The following is a 25,230-nucleotide window of genomic DNA, read 5'->3' on the forward strand; positions in this document are numbered from 1 at the left end:
ATTATAGAAGATTCGTAGAGGGTTTTTCCATCTATTTCAGCCCTATTGACGAAGCTAACCCAGAAGTCAGCTAAATTTCAATGGAATGACGCTTATGAGCGCAGTTTCGAAGAGTTGAAGCATAGATTGACCTCAGCTCCAGTCTTAACACTTCCGGAAGGGTTAGATTGTTATGTGGTATACTGTGATGCTTCCGGTGTCGAGTTAGGATGTGTGTTAATGCAGCACGGTAGAGTTATTGCTTATGCTTCAAGACAGTTGTGGAAGCATGAAAAGAACTATCCAACTCATGACCTCAAATTAGCTGCGGTTATTCATTCATTAAAGATATGGAGACATTACTTGTATGGTGTGCATGTTGACATCTATACCGATCATAAAAGCCTTCAGTACATCTTCAAGCAGAAGGAGTTAAATCTGCGACAAAGGCGGTGGTTAGAATTGTTGAAAGATTATGATGTAATATTTTATACCACCCCGAAAAAGCAAATGTAGTAGCCGATGCGCTTAGCCGCCGATCAATGGGTAGTTTATGTGAAGTTCCTCCAGAAAGGAAAGAAATGATTCATGAGCTTTACCAGCTAGCTAATCTTGGAGTGCGCGTAATTGATTCAAGTAGTGCAGGGATGGGTATTAATGATCCCACAATTTCGTCTCTGAATATTGAAGTGAAAGAGCGTCAGTATAAAGATCCGCAGCTGAGGTCCTTCATGAAAAAGAGAGATCTCCATTTAAACCTTCGATGGATGAGGTCCTTAGATACCATGGCAGGCTATGTGTTCCGAATGTTGCAGAATTGCGTCGACGAATTCTGGAAGAAGCCCATTACTCTCGGTATTCTATTCACCCGGGTGCAACAAAGATGTATCACGATCTCAAATTGATATATTGGTGGGATGGCATGAAGAGAGACATAGCACAATTCATAGCCCAATGTCCAAATTGCCAGCAAGTAAAGATCGAACATCAGAAGCCAAGAGGGTTATTGCAAGCGATAGAAATTCCTACGTGGAAATGGGAAATTATCAATATGGATTTTATTATAGGATTGCCCCGTTCCCGAGGCAAGTATGACTCTATATGGGTAATTGTGGACAGATTAACAAAGGCATCTCATTTTCTCCCAGTCAGAACCATATACTCCGCAGAAGATTATGCGAGATTGTATCTCAAAGAAATTGTGCGACTTCATGGTGTTCCACTATCCATTATTACGGTTAGAGGAGCACAGTTCACAGCCAAATTCTGGAAGTCCTTTCAAGAGGGTCTAGGTACCCAGGTGAAGCATAGCACGACATTTCATCCACAGACTGATGGACAAGCCGAGCACACTATTCAAACTTTGGAAGATATGCTACGGGCATTTGTATTAGATTTTGGTGGTAGCTGGGATGATCACTTATCCCTTATTGAGTTTTCCTACAACAATATCTACCATTCTAGTATCCAAATGGCTCCGTATGAAGCCCTATATGGAAGGAAATGCAGGTCCCCAATTGGATAGTTTGAAATAGGAGAGGTACAACTAATAGGCCCGGAATTGATTCAGCAAGAGGTAAAAAAGGTCAAAGTAATCCAGGATCGATTGTTGACAGCCCAAAGCCGCCAAAAATCTTATGCGGATAATCACCGGTGAGACTTGGAATTTCAGGTTGATGATTGGGTATTTTTTAAAGTATCGCCAATGAAGGGAGTGATGAGATTTGGCAAGAAAGGGAAATTGAGTCCCCGCTACATTGGACCCTATAGAATTATCCATAAGGTGGGCCGAGTAGCCTATGAATTGGACTTGCCTTCGGAGCTTGAATCTGTTCACCCAGTTTTTCATGTCTCAATGCTTCGCAAGTGTGTTGGAGATCCCAAGAGAATTGTTCCAATAGATGATGTGCAAGTGACAGAAAAGTTAGCATATTAAGAAGTACCCATTGCCATCTTAGACAGGCAAGTACGAAGACTTCGAAACAAGGAAGTGGCTTCAGTTAAGGTCTTGTGGCGGAATAACAACCGAGAAGAGCTGACTTGGGAAGCGGAAGAGAAAATAAAAACCAAGTATCCACACTTATTCCAACCCCCAGGAGAGGTTCAAAATGAAACGCCGGCAATATAAGGTATGTATGTAGTAAATGAAGTGTAATAATTAGAGTACCTGAACACCCCTTTTTCCATCATTACTCAGATATTATGTCCCCTATCTTCGGGAGCTTTCGTAAGTCTTTGTTAGAGTTTTATTGTGTTGTAGCCCTGTGAGGCAGATTATTATGGGTTATTGTGACAGGATAGTAGCGCCATATTACAGGGGAAACTCTGGCGAAATTTCTTTTTCTCTTTCTTTTCTTTGTAGAATTCCCGAGTACTTAACATTCGAGGACGAATGTTCCAAAAAGGGGGGAAGAATGTTACACCTCGGAACTTTGGGTTGCTGCGCGGCGAAGGGACTAACGAAAGATAAGGTGAACATGATGTCCCTACAAGTAAGAAGGGATACTTAATAATCCTAATTAAGATTCCAAAGAAGTTAAAGGCAAGAGGGAAAACCTCGTTAATTGAAACTTCACCGCAGTTCTGCAAAAGGGGGGTTCGACGGTCGTTCTTTGTACCGTCGAACGAGTCGACGCTCCGTCGATCGTGTCATAAATTTTATCTGGAGTGAAGACCATTCAACGAACAATTCGACACTCCGTCGATCAGTTCGACGAACCGTCCTTCTCATCGTCGAATGAAAGGAAATGATAGATTGCTCACTAGAAATTTAATGGCTTCGACGGCCAGATCGATGCCCCGTCGATCCAACCGACGCTCCGTCGATCGCACCGTACATCATGGTCGGGACTGATTTCATGAATTAATATAAGGACCCTCCTCCATTTTATTTCATTTCATCTTCCACTCTCCTATTTCCAAGAACCTTCTACATCATTCACCCACAAGAAATCAAAGTAAACCCTTGGTCAACTACACCAAATCTTTGAAATCAAGTGTATGAAACCCATTAAATGTTCATCTAAGCCAAGAAAACTCAAGAGAAGTGAGTTAGAGTTTTGGTGCAAGAAGAGAAGCTCCACTTGAGTGTTGTTCATCCATCATCTAAGGTAATTTTTATGACCCTTTTATATGGTGTGAGTGGTTGAAAGTTGTAACACTTGGATTGTGGAAAGACATAGAAATTGGGTCACGAAAATGTGAATAGTGTCATTGTTGAGTAGTAGTTTGGGGTGGGTGATGAATATTGGTATGTTGTGATTGTAAATGTGTTATGTACGACATGTAGAATATGGAATAAGTGTTATTTGTGAAAAAGTGCAATAATGAATTATGACCATAGTTGTGGAGAAATCAAAGAGAAATGGTGAATTATGGGAAGTGTAGGTAAATGATGATTGTTGTTGCTATATTGTGAATGTAGTTATTAACGTTTGGGAGTTGATATAGAATGTGGGAAAAGTAGTATAAACAAAGGAAGTACTGCCCAATTTTCCTTAGAAATAGTGAAATGTTCTTATAGCCGAGTAACTAATGTCAATGCGATTCCTCTTGAAGGTAGGAACGTGGGCACCAAAGGAAACCAAGCGAACGATAGATTAGTTAAGCGCAAAAGGTATGTGAGGCTAGTCATTTCTTTATATGGCATGAATCCTATAGCATGACTTTTATTTCTTCTCCATGAATCTCTTAAGTTCCGGAAAGATATGAGTCTATATCCCTAAATAGCTACACAAGGTAATGAGTTATAGTACAGATGTTGTAGATGTTCATGATATGATGTTCCTAAAGCGTTAATGATGTCATTTATTGCTTACACTCACCTCGTATACTATTCCCTTCAAGGTGAGGCAGGATATTAATGAGTGCTCGATAAGGAAATCGGGAAATCACGACCTTCCGTCACCCCGATAAAGCATAGTTGTCCTTGAGTCTTTATGCATGCACTATGATGAGCATATTATGATGATGATATAACACCGCGCCTGATTTGCCGGGCAGTCACCGCTAAGGCGAGCAGCTATACACCATGGCCAGACGGCATGGGCAGACACCACTAGTGGGCGGCATGAGATGATACCATGGACGCGAGAGGCTTGGACGCAGGCTAATGATTATTTACACTGATCTGATATGGACGGGCAGCTTATATATACTTTTGCATAAATGATATGATGATGATTATGAGAAAGCTAGCATGCATCATTTCCTTTCTATTTGACAGTCAGATACAGATGTTCCTTATTGATACTTCTTTTATTTCACTGATGTGATATTATTGTTTATGCCTCTCATACTCAGTACAATGTTTGTACTGACGTCCGTTTTCTTTGGACGCTGTGTTCATGCCCACAGGTAGACAGGGAGGAGATCTTGATCGAAACTCGTAGAAGCTGTTAGCTGTTTGAGAGCACCCCTTTGTTCCGGAGGTGCTTATAGTTACCTTTTATGTACATGTATGTTTTGGGCACGACGGGGTCCTGTCCCGTCCATATGTCTAGTACTCTAGTAGAGGCTCGTAGATACGCAGTGTGGGTAAAATGGTCTCACGAGGTCTCTGCCATGCATATATATATATATATATGTATATATTATTTCAACGACCAAAAGGCTTGTGCATATAAAAGTATTTATATCTTCTAATGAAAGATGATTTTTCTTATAACTTGAGTATGATAAGCAGTGGAATGAGGGGTGCTCGGTGGCTAGCCCCGGGTACCCGTCGCGGCACCTAGTCGGGTCGTGACAGGGCCTTTGTTCCCAGATATATCCGATCTAAGTTCTCCAGCATCTTATTTACAGGTATATGGCCCTTTCCGTCAGAACCAGTTATGGTTATATATGTAGATGACCTAATAGCTGGATATCATCGATCATTCGTTACTCTGGGGCCTCAGAAAGTTGATAATGGATTGTTCTTATGAATAATTATAGTCAGGACATCCTCATTAAGGACATGGATTTTGAAGTGAGAATTGAAATTTTAAGTCATATAAGTTTATCTACTCTCAAAGAGATTTCTCAGGGATGGATACAGAAGTTGTAGTATGACTAAGCAGATAAGGTGGGACATAAGCATTGTATGAAATTGAAGAAAGATGAGGTGATATTTCAACCCCTACACTTATTAGCAGTATTAGATTGAAGCACCCTGGGCTTATAGTATATTGTCCTTTAAGAGGAAAGAAACAGAAAAAAAAAAACAAATAAAAAAATAAGGCACCAATGATAGAAGGAGTAGTAGGTACGAGTAGATGAGATTTGCAGATACCTATGGAAAAGGAGTGCGGTATGTGATCAACGAAAAGGATACTGGATGATTTGTATTAATAGTGTATGTAAATCAAGGCTTTATAGACTGAAAAGTAAGGAGCAGGATCAGAAAGTGAGTTAATCAGTGAATTTGAGGTCCTTGGCAAGGACTAGATTATGGAATATATATAATTTTGACTAAGGATTACAAGATGGTTATAAGGTAGCTTGTGGGAGTAATTGTTAAGTTCCACGTCTTGAAAGATTATGAGTTTTGTGATATGTAAAGAACCAAGCCATTGAAAGTCAAGGAGCGAATTATGTGTTCTGTCAAAGGATATGTTCTAATGCGGGATAGCAAATAAGATATTACGCGGAACATTATAGGAATATCTGTGAGTATCCTATAAAGTATATAGTATGCCTTCCAAGGTATACGGATCGGAATGATATAGTCTACAAAAGAAATTGGGTGCAGACCTTCAAAGGCACTAAAGTCATGCAAAGTTGTATAAGTACGAAGGAATAAGTTTATCTCTTGTCCTAAGATAGAGAAGATGAATCAGATAAAATATGCATACCGTATGATTGGAGTTCATATTATGAAAGCCAAGTTATCGATCTTCCAGTTCACCTATATGGTGAATAAGTTTTAGGGATGTTTGAGGGAGACCCCAAGACTTCCTCTAAGTAAAGGATTAGTCTTGCTAAACAAAAGTATTGTTAAGTGCGCAGCCAATATTTACTTTGCCTTATGCAAATGATCCCTACGAAGTTGAAGAAAATAAAAATTATTTGAAGGATCAGTTGAATCAATTCGGTCTATAAGGGAGTAGGATAGCTCCTTGCATATCTACTAGTGATTGTAAGCAGCTAAATAAGATGAAAGCTAAGGATGAGCAAATCCGATTAAGGGTTGACGATTTGTTTTGCTAGCACAGAATGATTCCTTAAAGATGAACATTGGATCCAGTAGGAAAGGCGTCCCAAAGACAACTTTCAGGATCACGTAAGTTACCTCGAGTTTTGGGCAATGTCATTTGGACTGACTAAGGCCCCAGCAGTATTATGGGCTTGATGAGTAAGTGTGTTTAAACTCCTCCGAAACCTATTCGTAACAATGTTCCTAGACTATCTTGGGGTTACTCCTGCTCAAACTCAGAGCATGTTGTTCGTTACGTGCAGACCTACAGTTCTTAGGATCAGGAATTGTCGGCTCAGAAGTTTTTCCAAATCAAACGGTATAGTGCTTCTAAGGTTAGAATTAAGGAGAGTTGAAGCTATACAAAATTTCCCAAGGGCTAGAAAATTCATAGAAGTTGGTGATTTCTTGGACTTAGCAAGTTATTATTGGAATCCTGTGAAGGATTTTTTTTTCCACGTTTTGTGCCACTGATAAACTGGCCAAGGAAACAGCCAGACTCCAGAGGACTGATAATTGTAAGCCTAAGTTTCCAAAAGATGATTAACAAGTGAAGTTTTAGCATCATGTGTAACATTCCTAAAGGGACAGGATAGCCATATCACGTGTTATGATGATTCAAGCATTGAGCTAAGTTATGGATTGATACAACGTGGTGAGATTATAGCTCATGCCTCAGGATAGTTGTAAAGGTACAAGAAGAATCATTTGGACCATGCTCTTAAGCTAGTTATAGTTATGTGCACAGGAAAGGATATATTGGGGTAGCGTCGATATTAATGATATAAGTACCTTAAGAGGTTATAGCGCACCCTTAAGCAAAGATGGTTAAGTTTACAAACAACAAGGTCAATACATAGAGTGATGGAAAGACTCCGATGATTGGGAAGTCAATGGAAGCAAAGAAAGTCGCTAATGTTCGAGCCACAGATCTAGAGTAACTCAGTGTATGTTAAGATAAATAGGAAATGTTGATGACTTGTGAGTTCAGTAGTTCGTCAGTATCAGAATTGATTAGTAAACTTAGATCATGGCATCTATCTGGGGCATAGACTTATTAAGTCAAGGAAAAATAGTTCATTGAATTTGATGTCAGCTCATTATAGGATTACGGATCCTCAAGGGATTGGAATTATACTGAAGCAGATTGTCCAAAGTGATCAGATTGACGACTAATGAAAGGAAAAGCTTATTGCCTCGCTATACTAGGCAGTTGAGAACAGCAAGGACATACATTGATACTACTAAGAAGGTAAAGACATAGAAAACTTCATAATGCAACGAAAGTGAGATAACAGGAGTTTAGTAAGTTGTAGCAAGTTATTGAAATTCCAATTCGGAGACGAGAAATCATCAGTACAGATGACCATGTTACCGCGGAAGTTTAATTCAGTTAGGGGAATTACCAGTAGGCCTATGGAATTAGCCTATTTCCTGTCCATCAAGACTACTTGTACAGCAGGGGACTACGTAAATCCTATGTCAGGGGGAATAGTATGATGTGTCCATTTCTTATGTCTGTCATTCAGATAAGGGAAACGCAGATTATAGCTCACTCTAGAAGGATTTAAAGACTCTAGATAAGTCTTGCTTAAGCTAAGCATACCATGAGATACTTAAGGATACACTACAAGTTTGCATGACAGATTTCAAAGGTAATCGAGACGACCCCTAATGCTTATTGAGATCAATATTTCGGTATTCAAGTGAATCTATACAAGGTTGGGAACAAATTTATTTATTCTATAAAATAGTAGAAAGATTTAGGATTCCCAAAATCGACAAGAGTTCCCCCGCCTATATAAAACTAAGTACCTCTACAAAGTACCATCTCAGAAGAATGCAATGAAATTTAGAAAGAAGAACAAGCTTAGCCTTTGATATATTGAGCCTTACAGATTATATGCAAGCCAGTGACTTAAAGCCCTTTTCAGACCTAGAGTCAGCGCCCCAGGATTTATGTGTCAAACTAGAAATTCTTTCAGAATCATCCTAGTTAATGATGGTAAGCTTACAGAGCAGCTATGTATAGTTACTGTATGAGAAAACTCCAGCGCCATATTCGATAGCCAACTCCAAAGATTGAGATTAAAAACTAGAAAGTAAAGTTGAAGTCCTTTAAAGAAGTTGAAGAGTGATGCATAAGGCTGAAGATCTCATAATATGGACTGGAACGGTAGGACCATGTAGAGTTATTGGCGAGAAAATTTCATTTGATTCGTAGAGTTTGCGAATGGCCTACAGGTTACCGAGAGGCAAGAAATACTCCAAGGGTTGTAAGGTCTCTAATAAATTGACGAGGGACAGAGGTGAGTTATAAATCTTGTGTAAAGGTTAAGAGGTAAGACGAAGAGAACGATACATCTTGAAGGAATAGCTTATAAAAGAAGAAGGAGTTGAGTTATGACTAAGTGTTCTAATACGCACGATATAAGAGAAGAGGATAACCGAAAGGAATTGAAGAAGGTGAGTTCATTGAAAGTTCACATTAACTTCCCCTATAAGGTTTCTGATAAGGACTTGAGTTAAGTCGACATTCGAAGATGAATGTTCCTAAGGGGGGGAGGATGTTACACCTCAAAAGTTTTTGCATCATGTGCGTTGTGAGTAAACTAACATAAGCTTGGAGAGGTCATGGAACCCTTATAAGATTAATGAATACTCTTAACAAGTGTTAAGCAAGCATCTAAAGGTTCCGGGATCAAGCAAATCGAAGAAAATAAGTTTGTCGAAATTTTGGAAAAAAAGTTGACAGAGTTTTGGGTGTATCTCCTAATATATTAGGAGTTTTAAGGTGTTTCAAAAGCCTAAAATGAAGCTCATCGAGTCTAGTTTCAAACGCAACAAACCGCTCATTGATACGACATTGGAGTAGAGAATTATGGACGTTACAATTTAGGCTGACAGAGCAAAAACGCGCGCTACAGTAACCGACATTCTACAGTAGTCGCGCTGCTACAGTGTACGAACCGACCTTATCCATCCATAAAAAGGTCAAAACCCTATTTTTTTCGCCAAAACATCAGATCTAAAGGCTCAGCTACATATAGGGTCATTTTGGTCATAAAATATTGAGGGATTTGAGTGACTTTAGCTATTCAAGGCTCGGGTGGTGCATAGTTGTGACTATAGCATCATTTTGCGGTGGAATTTGGCGTGGATTCAAGGTGAACATCGGAGATATTTCTGTTTTAATAAGACTAAGGTATGAACCTTTCCTTATTAATGTTGCCTTAGGTTTATTTACGAAGGTAGAGCGATTAAATGAGCGTATAGTTAATTTATCGGTTAAGAAATCGGATAAACATCATATGAGATGTCTTATGGAGTATGTTGATGTTAGTGATGATGTTATTGATATTGGTATTGTTGTTGTTGTTGGTTGTTGGTAATTGCGATTTCGGGCTAGGGATATAAATAGGGGAGATGCTGCCGAAATTTCGGTAGATTCTAGAAAGAGTTAGTTTGAGGCCTTAAGACAGGCCTATGAAGATGAGTCTAACGATTGTATAAGTTTTCTTGAATATAGATGTATGAGACTGGGAGGCCAAGCGTTGAGTAGTTAAAGTTAAGGCGACCAAAAAGGTATGTTAAGGCTTTCCTTTTCATTCTTTTTGGCATGATCCTATGATATGAGCGAACAACGAGTAAGCGAGCTTCCATATTACTCTACTCTTAAAAGCACTAGGAGTACTTCAGTCTTTGATGTTCCTGTACCCCTCTTATGATTGTCCCTTCTGTTCATGGGTCCTGAGTTTTGTATCATGATTATGTTAGTTCACATTTATGCATTGCATTTATTTACATATATGCATATTGACCCGTGACCAGAAGGCGTTATATACGCGCATATTATATGTATGTGGGGTATGGGGAAAGGTCGAGGCGTTATATACACATTACTACCTGATCAGTTGGTGCACAGTGATAATGATTATGATGCCCGAAGGGACCTATATGATATATGGATCGGGCCGTACATTCCTCGGCACTACTATATGATATATGGATCGGGCCGTACATTCCTCAGCGCTATAATATGGGATATGGATCGGGCCGTACGTTCCTCAGTACTATGACCTATGCATGTGATACGCCCTAGGAGGCATTTTCAGTAAGCAGAGATATACAGATATGTTTAGATAGTCAGACATATAGATGCATTCATACAGACGTATTGAGTCAGTCTGTTTAGCTTTTGATTTTCAGAGTTTCTTCATGACACCTATGTGTATGTTACTCTTCTGCCCTACATACTCAGTATATTATCTGTACTGACTCCCCTATTGTTTGAGTGGGGAGGGGGGGGGGGGGGGAGGGGAGGGAGGGGCTGCGTTCATGCCCGCAGGTTCAGATAGCCAGGAAGACAAATCACCTCCTTAGGCTGCTTCTTCAGCTGGATAGTGGAGCACTCCTCTCTTGTCGGAGTTGCCGTCTAGACCGGGTATATGTTTTGATATATATGGGTAGGGCAGGGGCCCTGTCCCGTCCATAGCATGTCTAGTATGTCAGTAGAGGCTCATAGACACTTATATTCAGTCAGACAGTGTGGCCCGCTCAGCACATGTTTAGTTACATAGTTTTATGGGGTAGCTTTGTCGGCTTATACCCCGATTCAGTTTAATGATGAATGTATGTATATTTTTTGAGTGTTGTGACCCTCCAGTTTATAATATCTATCAGGCAGCAAATCATGTTGTGAGCGCCCTCAGGTGGCCCAGAATGAGCATGAGCAAGTATTTTGTCACAACCCAACCCCGTGGGCCATGACTAGTGCCCGACCTGGACACTCGTATACGTACCTGTTAGATATAGTCAAACTGAAGCTAAATTCAATACGAAAACTTGCAAAAGAACACCAAGGGCTCATAACGTCATCATATATACATATATCCAAATAACCGGTCTCCTGGGTAGTCACAACAGATCAAAACATAATATGATACGCAAGCCGACAAGGCTGCCACAATATATCAACATGATACGCAAGCCAACAAGGCTGCCAATACATATCGTCACCATACGCAAGCCGACAAGGCTGCCAATACATATCGTCACCATACGCAAGGCGACAAGTCTGCCACTACAGACGAACATATCTATAGCACATCATGTAGACACAACTGAACAAAACTTATACACAACTGACACATATGTCTACAGACCTCTAAGAGTACTGATAGCGACATATGACGGGACAGGGCCCCGCCGTACCCCTGGATAAACATATATATATACATCATAAGATCTGTACAAATATTCTAGGCTCCGGAACAATGGAGCTCTCCAAGACAGCTGAGTAGAAGTACTATGCTGAAGGGTCACCAAACCGACTATCTGTACCTGCGGGCATGAAACGCAGCCCCCCCCCCCCCCCCCCGAAGAAAGGGGGGTCAGTACGAGATATGTACTGAGTATATAAAGCATGAAACATAATAAAGAGGATCATGATTGAAATAGAAATTACAGGAGACAAGTATGACTTTCAAAATACCAATACACTTGCCTTATAAAGTGTGAAACATGCATATCAATATCATATATCATATCCGGCCCACTATGGGACTCGGTGAATAAAGTCTTCACATACCATCCCTGGCGCCACAATCATATCATCATCATCATATATATATATACCGTATCCCGACCCTCTAGTGAGGGACTCGGTGAACAATGCAATGAAACTGTGCACGAAAACGTATCCTGGCCCGGGACTCAGTTAAAGATATATTGAGGCATGCACGAGCAGAGTAGTGAGCAACCATATGCAAACTAAATCATATCTGAGACTCAATAGAATAATCAAAATGAACCACCATTTGAAAATCAAGACAATAGTCATATCAAGTACCCTTCGAATGTCACTATGGATTATATCATAATAGGATGGCTGGAATCATAGACACGTATCAAGACATAATGAAATAGGTTCTGGAAATCAAGAACATTAACCATCCTAGTATTTGTAAGAATAGGAGCTTCTTTGGAGTCATATACACGTTGTCTGTTGGTTTCATAAAGATCATGCCAAAAGGAAGGAAGGGTTAGCTTTACATACCTGTTATAGGATAACCGTAACCAAGTTCGCTTCGTTGCCCCTTTAGCCTATTTAATATGAAAGTAACGCTATCGTTAGTCGGCTATACTTCCTCGCATATAAATCTACAACCAATCACTTATAGGGATCATTCTTTAGTTCATACTTTTTTTTTATTAGGATTTTGGTTAATTAAGAACTCAACGGAAATCGGGCAGCATTTCCCCTATATAACTCATCTAACCCGAACTTCCAATTAATCTCCTGTTATCACAGCATTACCAACAACAACAGTAATAGAAATATTCATATCAAATCCTTAAAATCCAGCCCATAAACAACTCAAACAACCCAATAACCTTTCATAATCCCTTTCCAATCCAAATCACTAACATCTAAGATTATACACCAAACAGTCCAACATACATTTTGTATACGATACGTTATACACTTCTTTCTTCCAAATTTAGAAGCCACATCACCAACAACACGACAACAACAAGAACAACAACACATGAACATAAAACCACACTTTTAATCTTTCAATTCAACAATTCCATATAACAACTACACCTTTAATTATCATAATTCCTTCACTTTTAACACACCATCAACGACACCATTAATCCAATTATACCATGAAATGAGAAGATCTTACCTTAATTTAATCGGAGCCAATTCTACACTCACTTGCACCAATTGCACTATTTCTTCTTCCTCAATTCAATACCCAATGTCGCTATCACCTCCTTGGACGTGCAAACTACCTTGGAACTTTAGCAAGATTTTTTTTTAAAAAAAAAAAGGCTGCCATGGCCGAGAGCTTGGCAACCATGGCAAGCACCTCTTTCTTTGCTTTTAAGCAAGTTGAAACTTGCAAATGATGATGACTAGCCAACCTTAGACATTAACATATATATATATATATATATATATATATATATATATATATATATATATGTGGTGTCCCTCCATAGGAAACGTGCCCCCTCTAGTCCTGCGCTCCCAATATTTCTTTAAATGTCCTTTTTATTGAATTAAGCCCTTCACATGTCTCTTTCGTTTGTCGATTCCCTTCAATTTGTTATAATTCATTCCAGATCTCTAAGTAACTATTTCCATAATATTTCCTCTTTCTGTTGCTTCTCGAGGTAGTAAATCCACGTCATTGTCTTTATGGTTGATAGTTGTATTACCAGCTCTTCTGCTGAAATGTTACTCTCTCTCGTCTGCATACTGCTCAGTTGTACTGGCACTGATTGATTCTGACTTGTATTCATGGTGCTCTCGGTCATAACTCGGCTTTCTTTCTTCTCTTATAGTTACTCTCTTAAGATCTATCGTTCACTTCATCTTTACCTCTTAATCCTTAATTAAGATTTTATGACGCGTAGATTTTCCTCATCGATTCATTAAGCTTTACAACCCTTGGAGTATTTCATACCTCCGGTAACTTGTAGACCCTTCGCAGACTCTATGAATAAAACGACATTTCCCAGGGTGTAACATTATTTTACTCCAATAACCTTGCTTTGCTCTGCTGTTACAGTCCGTATTCTGGAATCTTCAGCATCGTGTATCACTTCTCGACTTTCTCTTTAAAAGATTTTTAATTGTCACTTTGCTTTTAACTCTTAATCTCCATCTTTAGAGTTTGTTATCAAGTAGCACTGAATTTTCCCCATATAATAACTTTACATAGTTGTACTGTGCTCTGACTTTTATTAACTGGTATAATTCCGCAAGAGTTCCTTATTTGACATATAAATTCACTGTCTCCTAGTAACCAGCTCGTTCCGATCGTCTCGCTTAAGCTAATTCACAATTTCTCTTAACCCAACTTGTAACACTTTAGGCGTATTCTATTGCCCCTTTACCCAGATTTTGCTTTTCGTTTTACTGTCACACATTATGTTGCAATCTTTACACAAATATGTGAAGGTGCTCAAATTAGCCCGAGAAATACCTTAGCGTCGCTTCACTAGTCTTTACGCTTTACCTTGCATTCTTCTCTCGTGTCATTCAATGGTATTGCGCTCAGCTATGGCCATGTCCTATTTGCCCTCAGTATTTATTCTATCTCGGTAGTTTTGCCTCAAACCATCTTACACCTTTCCTTAATGTATCCAAAATATCGCAACCGCATTGTTATTACTGAATCCTTACTCTTCCTATCAAGTACTCACTTGGTCTCATCCTTAGCTTACGAATACTCGTAGGTTGTATAACTATTCTTGTATAACTTGTATAAAATATATCCAATCTTAGTCCTAGCTTTTCCTCCTCCTGGTTCATTCTGGTTTACATATCTTATTTGTACTAAAACTCACTTGCTGTCTATCTTGTCATACTCCTTTTCTTTCCTTTATTCACCATTCAATTTTCTCATATCCTATTATAGGAGATTTCCTATCCCTTCTCCTTTGCTATTTATAATTCACAATATCACTAGCAAACAACTCCGTTGCCAACGTCTTAACCTCTAATCCAGTATAGCATTGCTATTCTTTATAATATCTCTTAAGTTACTCGTTACCACTTTCTTGTCGTATTCTTCCTTTTTATAAGCATCCACTTTCTAATGTCATATTATCCAAGATCTTTACCAATAATTCCCCGCAATGTCTCAAATACCATCCCGAATTCTATCCGTTTATTGCTGGCTTTCAGATCTTACTAACTTGTTTCATCAAGGGATCTCACTTGAAGTTTAAGTATCCATATAAATATATTGTAGTGTCAATTGTTTCCATCTTACACTTGCATTCCTTTTATCCGCTTCCCCCCTTAAGGGTGTACTTATACCATTATCTATTTATATTCTGCTCTATATCTCTATTTCCAATCTCAAATTCATCTGATCTCTTTTCCAATTCACTTGGTATACTGTACTATATCCTTGTCCTTCTTTATCATCTATAACTTTGATTATCCACATACGAAACATTTTGAACTCTCAATATATAGTTCAAAATCTCATTTGATAATCTGTACTCGAGTAATGCAATCAATGTAGTAACTCACCCAAGGCCATATTCTACCTGCTCCAATCAACAATTAATTAACACTTGAAGTCGTCCCAAATTCTCAATCAGGTAGCACTTATTTTCTGATGATAAGTGTCTCAAGTTCTCTTGTAAAATTATCTTTATCCCAACCTGTATCATCTGTTTCCTTTAATAAATTCACACTGCATTAGTTGTTCCTCAGGCCTACAGTCCTTGTCCTTTATGGATTTCACTGTTTCCGAGGTAAAGTCATATATACGCAATACTCCTTTATGCCTTATGCTCTCTTGCCCTTGTTGTGTACCCGGTACCAACCTCTAATTTACTCAAATTCATATCGGGTTCATCTAAATGACAATCTTATCTTATAACCTCATCATTATACTATACCTTTTAAGTTCGTAGCTATATATTTCCCTTTCGTTATATACCTATTCTCAGTAAATTACGTCTATCTTAGGTGCTTCTTTTAGTATTCCCTTACCATTTCTCTAGTCTATGTCCATCCTTTATTCTGTGCACGAGGAATCTCATGCTATCTCTATATCCTTCGGAAAACACTACTTCGGCATAATCCCTTTCTCATTCTCCAAACGTATTTTGTTCATCCTTATTTATTCTTATCATCCCAGTCATCTCTGGCACTCATTCTGCCTCGTTGCTCATCTTTCTATAGTTTAGTCTTTCACAATTCCGTCACTTATATTACTCATTTTCTTGACTACACATGTCATAACCTATTACTAGACTGTTATTCCTATCGCTTTCCTCTTGTTTCCTTCCTTCAATTAACTCCTTCTTTTCTTGTGCTCACTTTCATTTTTATTATCACACAATCTCTATTCTGAACTTTCCGTATAGGACCTTATAAGTCCTTCTCATTCGTTCCATACCTTGCCGATTTCACATTTGCCTTTACACTTTAGTCTCATAGATCACGTCATATCTTTTAGCCACTTCCTCGCTAGGCTTTACTCATTTTTATAACAATCCTTATTATATTCACGTAATATCCTGTTCGTAATCAATCCTATAGCGTAACACTTCTTAACCTTTTACCCTTTCTGGTCAATCTTATCCTTAATACCTCACCAGCTGTCTTATCAATACATTCATATTCGTCACAATTCTTCTTCCTCTGTATTCTTGTCTCAATCATACTATTACTTCTCCTAACTATAAACCCGTTATAACTTATTCCTACTTATCAGTTCACTCGATACCTCAATAAAACGTTCTGTTAAGATTTGTCACCTTTTTCTAAATCATCCCTTAGTGCCACAACCCTTTTCAAATTATCCTAGCATTTCAGCAACAACACATGAAACACATGATCTAAGATAGCCCACAAGCTTAAGTTTTCCTTCTACAAATTTCGTCTCCAATTAGTTGATTAAGAACTAATAACTCAAGGACATAAAGATATGATGAAACGTTAGCTCAAGAACACAAGAACGCTCCAACTCCAAGATTACGTCACCATGAAGCATCCTCCAAAACCATCACAAGAAGAAAAACTAGAATCCGACAAGCACCGCGGGACTTCTAACGCTTGATTCACATAGTTTACCGTCAGATTTGTTCTTGGGTCATGAATGAACTATTTAGTTGATAAACTACTTGCCGTATGCTTTGTATTCTTCAAATACAAATGAAACTTAATTGTGGGTAGTTTTGCTCTTCAACATGAGCCTCTTCTAAGGTAAAATGTGACTGGAAAGTATTCTGGTCCATTCAAATGAATTCCAAACTTTGCTGCTCGTATATGCTTCTTCGAAATAAAATTTACCAAATAGGAATGATGCCTCTTACGAATGACATGGAGGGTATCTCTTAAAGCTTTAATCCAGCATGATAAATTTACCCTATCGATATCGACCTCATAATTACTATTACTATCAATTCACTAGTTAACTTCATTTCTCGAAGTCAGACTTGCAACTTGGTCAAATCCTATTATTACTATTGACATGACCTTCCAAGACATATTACAAACTTATATCTCATCCTCTTTTATTTCTAGGAAAATTTTGGCAGAGTTTCCTCTGTATTTCTTACTATCCCAAAACCTGCACGCAGGAAATACCAACAATGCCTCACAGGGCCAACATATATACGTATATATATCATATCAAATCATAGCCACACAGGGCTCCCAATTTCAAGTAAAGTATAAAGATGTCGAAACTTACCTCACATATCCCACCTAGAGACGTACCTGATCCTTTAACGATCTGTCTTGTTATACCTTATTATCTACCTTCCCTTTCATTCTTCAACTTTATATTTCAATCATATTTCAATATTCTTACCTTATTCGACATGCATCTTTCGCACCGTTACTTACCTGTGTACTTTGTAACTTCCAATATCATCAGTCACTTTCTTCTGTCGATGCCGTTCTTCAGCTGAAATCAAGGGTTAGTATAAGGCATTTCATTTCCTATGGCTGGGCTCTATCGCACGATCTTAGATATGAAAGAAAGGTAACATCCTAAATGTACTGTAGCTTCCTGTTTATAGATGTGGTGCACAACACGCCGATAAACAAGACTCTACTAGACACGGTCTGTAGACACTCCGAGGACGAACTGCTCTGATACCACTTTTGTCACGACCCAATCCCGTGGGCCATGACTAGTGCCCGACCTGGACACTCGTATACGTACCTGTTAGATATAGTCAAACTGAAGCTAAAATCAATATGGAAACTTGCAAAAGAACTGCAAGGGCTCATAACGTCATCATATATACATATATCCAAATAACCGGTCTCCTGGGGAGTCACAACTGATCAAAACATAATATGATACGCAAGCCGACAAGGCTGCCACAATATATCAACATGATACGCAAGCCGACAAGGCTGCCAATACATATCGTCACCATACGCAAGCCGACAAGGCTGCCACTACAGACGAACATATCTATAGCACATCGTGTAGACACAACTGAACAAAACTTATACACAACCTACACATATGTCTACAGACCTCTAAGAGTACCGATAGCGAAATATGACGGGACGGGGCCCCGCCGTACCCCTGGATAAACATATATATATATATACATCATAAGATCTGTACCAATATTCTAGGCTCCGGAACAATGGAGCTCTCCAAGACAGCTGAGTAGAAGTCCTATGCCGAAGGGTCACCAAACCGACTATCTGTACCTGCGGGCATGAAACGCAGCCCCCCCCCCCCCCCCCCCGAAGAAAGGGGGGTCAGTACGAGATATATACTGAGTATATAAAGCATGAAACACAATAAAGAGGATCATAATTGAAATAGAAATTATAGGAGACAAGTATGACTTTCAAAATACCAATACACTTGCCTTATAAAGTGTGAAACATGCATATCAATATCATATATCATATCCAGCCCACTATGGGACCTGGTGAATAAAGTCATCACATACCATCCCTGGCGCCACAATCATATCATCATATATATATATATATATATATATATATACCGTATCCCGACCCTATAGTGAGGGACTCGGTGAACAATGCAATGAAACTATGCACGAAAACGTATCCTGGCCCGGGACTCAGTGAAAGATACATTGAGGCATGGACGAGCAGAGTAGTGAGCAACCATATGCAAACTAAATCATATATGAGACTCAACAGAATAATCAAAATGAACCACCATTTGAAAATCAAGACAATAGTCATATCAGGTACCCTTTGAATGTCACTATGGATTATATCAAAATAGGACAGCTGGAATCATAGAAACGTATCAAGACATAATGAAATAGGTTCTGCAAAATCAAGAACATTAACCATCCTAGTATCTGTAAGAATAGGAGCTTCTTTGGAGTCATATACACGTCGTCTGTTTGTTTCATAAAGATCAAGCCAAAACGAAGGAAGGGTTAGCTTTACATACCTGTTATAGGTTAACCGTAACCAAGTTCGCTTCGCCGCCCCTTTATCCTATTTAATATTAAAGTAACACTATCGTTAATAGGCTATACTTCCTCGCTTATAAATCTAGAACCAATCACTTATAGGGATCATTCTTTAGTTCATACTTTTTTTATTAGGATTTTGGTTAATTAAGAAATCAACGGAAATCGGGCAGCATTTCCCCTACATAACTCATCTAACCCGAACTTCCAATTAATCTCCTGTTATCACAGCAATACCAACAACAACAGTAATAGAAATATTCATATCAAATCCTTAAAATCCAGCCTATAAACAACTCAAACAACCCAATAACCTTTCTTAATCCCTTTCCAATCCAAATCACTAAAATATAAGATTAAACACCAAACAGACTAACATACACTTTGTATACAATACGTTATACACTTCTTTCTTGCAGATTTAGAAGCCACATCACCAACAACACGACGACAACAACAAGAACAACAACACATGAACATAAAACCACACTTTTAATCTTTCAATTCAACAATTCCATACAACAACTACATATTTAATTATCATAATTCCTTCACTTTTAACACACCATCAACGACACCATTAATCCAATTATACCATGAAATGAGAAGATCTTACCTTAATTTAATCGGAGCCAATTCTACACTCACTTGCACCAATTGCACTATTTCTTCTTCCTCAATTCAATACCCAATGTCGCTATCACCTCCTTGGACGTGGAAACTACCTTGGAACTTTAGCAAGATTTTTTTTTTTAAAAGGGCTGCCACGGCCGAGAGCTTGGCAACCATGGCAAGCACCTCTTTCTTTGGTTTTAATCAAGTTGAAACTTGCACATGATGATGACTAGCGAACCTTAGTCATTAACATATATATGTATATATATATATATATATATATATGTGGTGTCCCTCCATAGGACACGTGCCCCCCTAATGACTCATCATTTTTTTAAATCGGTGGGGCCAACTTAATTATCTACTTAACTAACTTAATTAATCTTTAATTAATCACTAATCCGCACTTAATAATCTAATCATAGTTAATTAATCCCTAATCTCCATTAATATTTCTATACTAATTTAAATTTACAAATTGTGCACTAATTAAAATCGAGGGTTAAAAGTCCTTATTTCATATCCCAAAAATAATCTCGTCCTTAGCATATGTCGATTAGCTTACGAATAATTCGACGTACAAAAATACGGGGTATAACATGTGTTATATATGTTTTGTGGCATCTAGGAGGTCAGCTTCTGAGTGTCCGTCATAGCCCTCCGGTTGGGCTGTGACATATATATACATGCATATAGCGCCTGAGGGGTCACATGTCTGTATATGCATATCTATAAATGAAATGCAATGCATAATATTGATAAGAGCACAAGTAACTCTAGAGACCATACTGAACCTGAAGAGAGACTTTCTGAAGATAACACTATGGAACTTGAATCAAAGGGACCATTCCTAACTCTAAGAGGAGAATCATTATGGATTAACGTTACGTGTGTGTCTGATTTAGCCACTGGTTCGGTATTAAGCTATAGGTGCTGGCATTGATTTTTGTTACAGTGACACATATATATTGCAGGGAATTATCAAAAAGTGTTGAAGTCTCAATCTTCACAAAAGAAAACCAATTACTAGAACAATGATTATGAAAACAATTTATCAATGATGTGATAATGATTTGGAAGTAATAGTAATGATTGGAGAGTTAGTGAATGTCACGACCCAACATAGGGCCATGACGAGTGATCGAGCTTGACCTACCCGATAACCCAACTTATGTTACCTGTATTCAAACATGACATTTAATAGGGTCTACTTAACTAAGTTTGAAAGCTGTAAACAGAATACCAAAGTCCATCTGTAACTCAAAACATACTTATGTATATGTAACATAGCACAAAGCAAGTCGACAAGGCTGTCGATACTTCTGTACAACAAAGCAAAGGCCGGCATGTTACACCCCGTAGTTTCGTATGTTGAGATCCGAGCTACTTTTCAGGAGGTGTGTGAGCTTATATGTGTTTAACTTATGGTTATAAGGATTTAAGATCATATAGTAAGCTATGAAAGGATTGGCGGGCAAGTGAACCAAGGAAATTAAGTTTGTCGGACTTTGGAGCTAATATGAGGAGCAATTTTTGTCCAACATGGGCGACGAATATCTCTTAGCATATGAAGTGTTTTAAGGTGAAACAAAATCCCAAAATGAATTTTGTTGAGTCTAGTTTCCAACGCAATAAACTGCTCGTCGATAGGACATCGGAGTAGAGAATTATGGACGTTACAAGTTCAGCTGACAGAGAAGAAACGCATGCTACATTAACCGACTTGCTACAGTACTGCTACAGTAAAATGCTACAGTCCCCCCCCCCCCCCCCGTTCCGAATTTGACCCGAATTTGACCATTATAAAAAGGGTAAGAACCCCTTTTTTTTCACCAGATTTAGCCCAAAAATTTCCAGATTTTTGAAGAGAGAGAGAGAGGGAAACAAAAAGTAAGCAATTTTTAAGTGACGGAGTATTAATCGAAGCTCGGATAAACGTATGGATGTGATTCTAGTATGGTTTTGCGGTGGATTCAAGGTGGATATTAAAGATATCGCTGTTTTAACAAAAATAAGGTATGAATCTCTCCTTATTAGTATTACTTTTGGTTTATTTACGAAGATACAGTAATTAAATGGTTGTATAATAAAGTTGTTGGTTGAGAAATTGGACAAAAATCGCGTGGGATGTTTTATGGAATATTTTGGTGTTGATAATATTGCTGTTGATGTTGGTATTGTTGCTTTTGTTGTTGGTTGCTGAAATGAGATTTCGGGTTAGGCATATAAATAGGGGAGATGCTGCCCGAATTACGACAGATTCTAAAGGGATTTTAATTAAAGGCATAAGACAAGTGTATGATGGTGAGCCTAATAATAGTATGAACGATTTTATATGTAGATTACAAGTTAGGAGATAAGTGGGAAGGTCAAGGAGCAAGATTCCAGGTATGTTAAGGCTAAACCTTTCTTTCTAAAGGCATGATTCCTTATTATAAACCTTTGTACTATATCCATAATATCGTTGTTTCCACAAATGATAGAGGCCTATGAATCTCATGATATTATTGAGCTCATTCATGACCTTTGGAATTATTCATTGTGATTGATCTCACCTTATGATACTTGTTCCTCCAAGGTGAGATATAGCGATAACGATAGTTCCAATAATCCAACGAGTTTAGGAAGGTGTCTTAAGGAATGTATTGTGGGACATGAATAGAGTGCTAGTAGAGGTCCCTAATGAAGTATTTAATGTTCGAAGAGAGGGATATGTTGTATCTTAGGACTTGGTTAATGTTTATTCAATCGGGAAGAAGTACTAATGGCCTGAGTTGTGCTTACAAGTCTTATGTAATCATGTAGACCCTATGAGTTAAGTGATGACCACGGGAAGGGCATAGAGATTACTAGTAGATGTTTAGTTATGATGTTGATTATAATTACCACTGGTCTATGACCAGTCGGGCAGATGTTACCACCGGGCTATGGCCGGTTGGGCAGATATGTGTTTACCACCAGGCTACGCCTGGTTGGGCAGTTATTACCACCGTGCTACGGCCGGTCGGGCAGTTACAGCTGATCAGTCGGGCAGTTGCGCTCTACCGTCGGGCGATAATCGGACGGGCGATAATCGGACGGGCGATTACCACCGGATTGCAGCCGGTCGGGCAGTTACAACTAATCAGTTGGGCAGTTAGTATAGGATGATTAGTAAGATAAAGGCACAGTACTGTACATAGATATGGTTAAGCATACGAGAGTATAGAGAGAGACATTTATCATATATGGATCGGGTTGCACGCCGCAACACATATTCAGATAACGTTTGATGATAAGGTAACCAGGACTATGGTAGGGTATATAGACCTAGTAAAGATCACAAGAATATGAAGAGGTATGTATACATATGCTAGATTTCCATCGGTAGTTCAGAAATGCCAAGTTGATTCTTATTCTTCTCATCTTTAGTATATGGCTATTTTGTTTCACTTTCCGCCTTGCATACTCAGTACATTGCTCGTACTGACGTCCTTTTATTGGGGGGGCTGCGTTTCATGCTCGCAGGTCTTGATATACAGCTTGACGGATCTTTCAGTAAGGATACCAGCTCAGCAGGCAGAGTCGTGGCGCTCCACTTGCTTCGGAGTTTCCCTGTGAGTCAGCATGACTACATGTGCATTTGCATGGGTATGGCGGGGCGCTGTTCCGGCCATTTTATGTCATGTACTCCTGTAGAGGCTCGTAGACAGATATGCACAGTTAGATATCTTATAATTATCACAACTTGTACTATGTTGTGTCATTATTATGGATAGCCTTACCGGCACATGCACTCGAGATTAGTTCGAAGACGTAAGTATGTTATCTTTTAGGCTTGTGCCCCTATGGCTTATAGTACCTTACAGTTTGGTTCGCTCAGTTCCCGTAGGGTGCCGAGTACCAGTCACGCCTTGCCAAGGTTAGGGTGTGATAGGCTGGCAAGGCCAAACAGTACCCGTGACACCCACGCTGTCCACAGAATACTATAAGATTATGACCATACATAAAGAAAGGGACAGGGCCCCGTCGTACCCATAGTATATACAAACAAAAGTATACCAAAGCAGGAACAGTCTCCGAAGCAAGTGGAGCTGTCTGACTCTCAATGTTGACTCCTCCTAGGTGGCTAGATTGTCTAACCGCGTCCCTGAACCTGCGGGCATGAAACGCAGCCCTCGAAGAAAAGGGGTCAGTACGGAATGTGTACTGAATATGTAAGGCAATACTGAATCATAAAACAAGGAAAGCGTAACGGTAAGCAAGTTTAGAAAGCAACCTGGGAGTAACCTGGAACAGCACTTATGAACCATGTCATATGGTCGGTCCCGTACACAATTCTATCATATCACAATATAAATATAGAATATCCTACTCGTAACCACTTCCGGCTAATAACACAATAGTCCCTTTAGAAGGCCGCTTCCGGCGTAGTCATGATGGCCGCTTTGGACAGCCGCTTCCGGCTTAACAATATCATAATCCAGCTGGTCAGGTGGAACAATAACAATACATATGATATACAGTATGAATATGTAATGAATTTACAAAACATTGCACCCCTTTCAGAGTAGTTTTTATTACAACTCCCTTTGGAGAGATTTTGAGAATAAGTTTTAGAGTTTCCTTCATTTACCATTTTCGTTGTAGTGAACATGTAAGTATAATGTATCACAGAAGCTTCCTTTGAATTATCAACAAGAGAATAGCATGAACGAAAAAAGACATTGGATATTGACTTCTTATCCAACTAAGAATAGAGTAATTATGTTTTACGTTCTTTAGGAGTCATATAAAAGGAATCATGCCAAAGTATGAAAGAAGGGTTATCCTTACATACTTTATTTACACCTCAAGCTAATACTTGAGTCCCCTCCCGAGCTTAGTCAACTAGAACACAATCAACAATATAGGGATTAAGAATAGGGCAACAAAATTATTCTAAATAATCATTTATTCTTTCGCCTAACAGGATTTGGACAGCATCTCCTCTATAATCCTACCAACCCAACAATAAAATCAGCAACAACAAACCCAACGATATTCCATCAATAATATATCTAAATCCATCATAATATTCTATCCAAAACAACTTCTAAACCCCAACGCCTTAATACAATTTATACGGTAATTATAACAATGTTTTCAGCACTTTAATTCGTCAGATCAACCTAGAATTAAGTTAATAACGTTATAAAAAATTGAAACATATCTTTAATGGTCAAAAACCACGAAATCAACAACTTACAAGTTCAACTTTTGGCTTAAAACGACGGTAACAACTCGTTCTATACTTTACCCTTCACGAGCCTCAGGATTCGGGACCTCGAACTTGCTCGATTCTCCACTTTCTCTCTCTATAAATGGTTGTGGACTGCTTGATGTGTAAATTAATGAATTTTTATGATTTTAGCCCTTATATATGCGTCTTGGGTCTGTTCCCACCGACATTGAGTCGGGTTGGCCGAGCCCACTGCCCAGTTTGACCTTTCTGCCTTAAAATGTATATAACA

Source organism: Lycium barbarum, chromosome 4, assembly GCF_019175385.1.
Source record: "Lycium barbarum isolate Lr01 chromosome 4, ASM1917538v2, whole genome shotgun sequence".
Lineage (NCBI taxonomy): Eukaryota > Viridiplantae > Streptophyta > Magnoliopsida > Solanales > Solanaceae > Lycium > Lycium barbarum.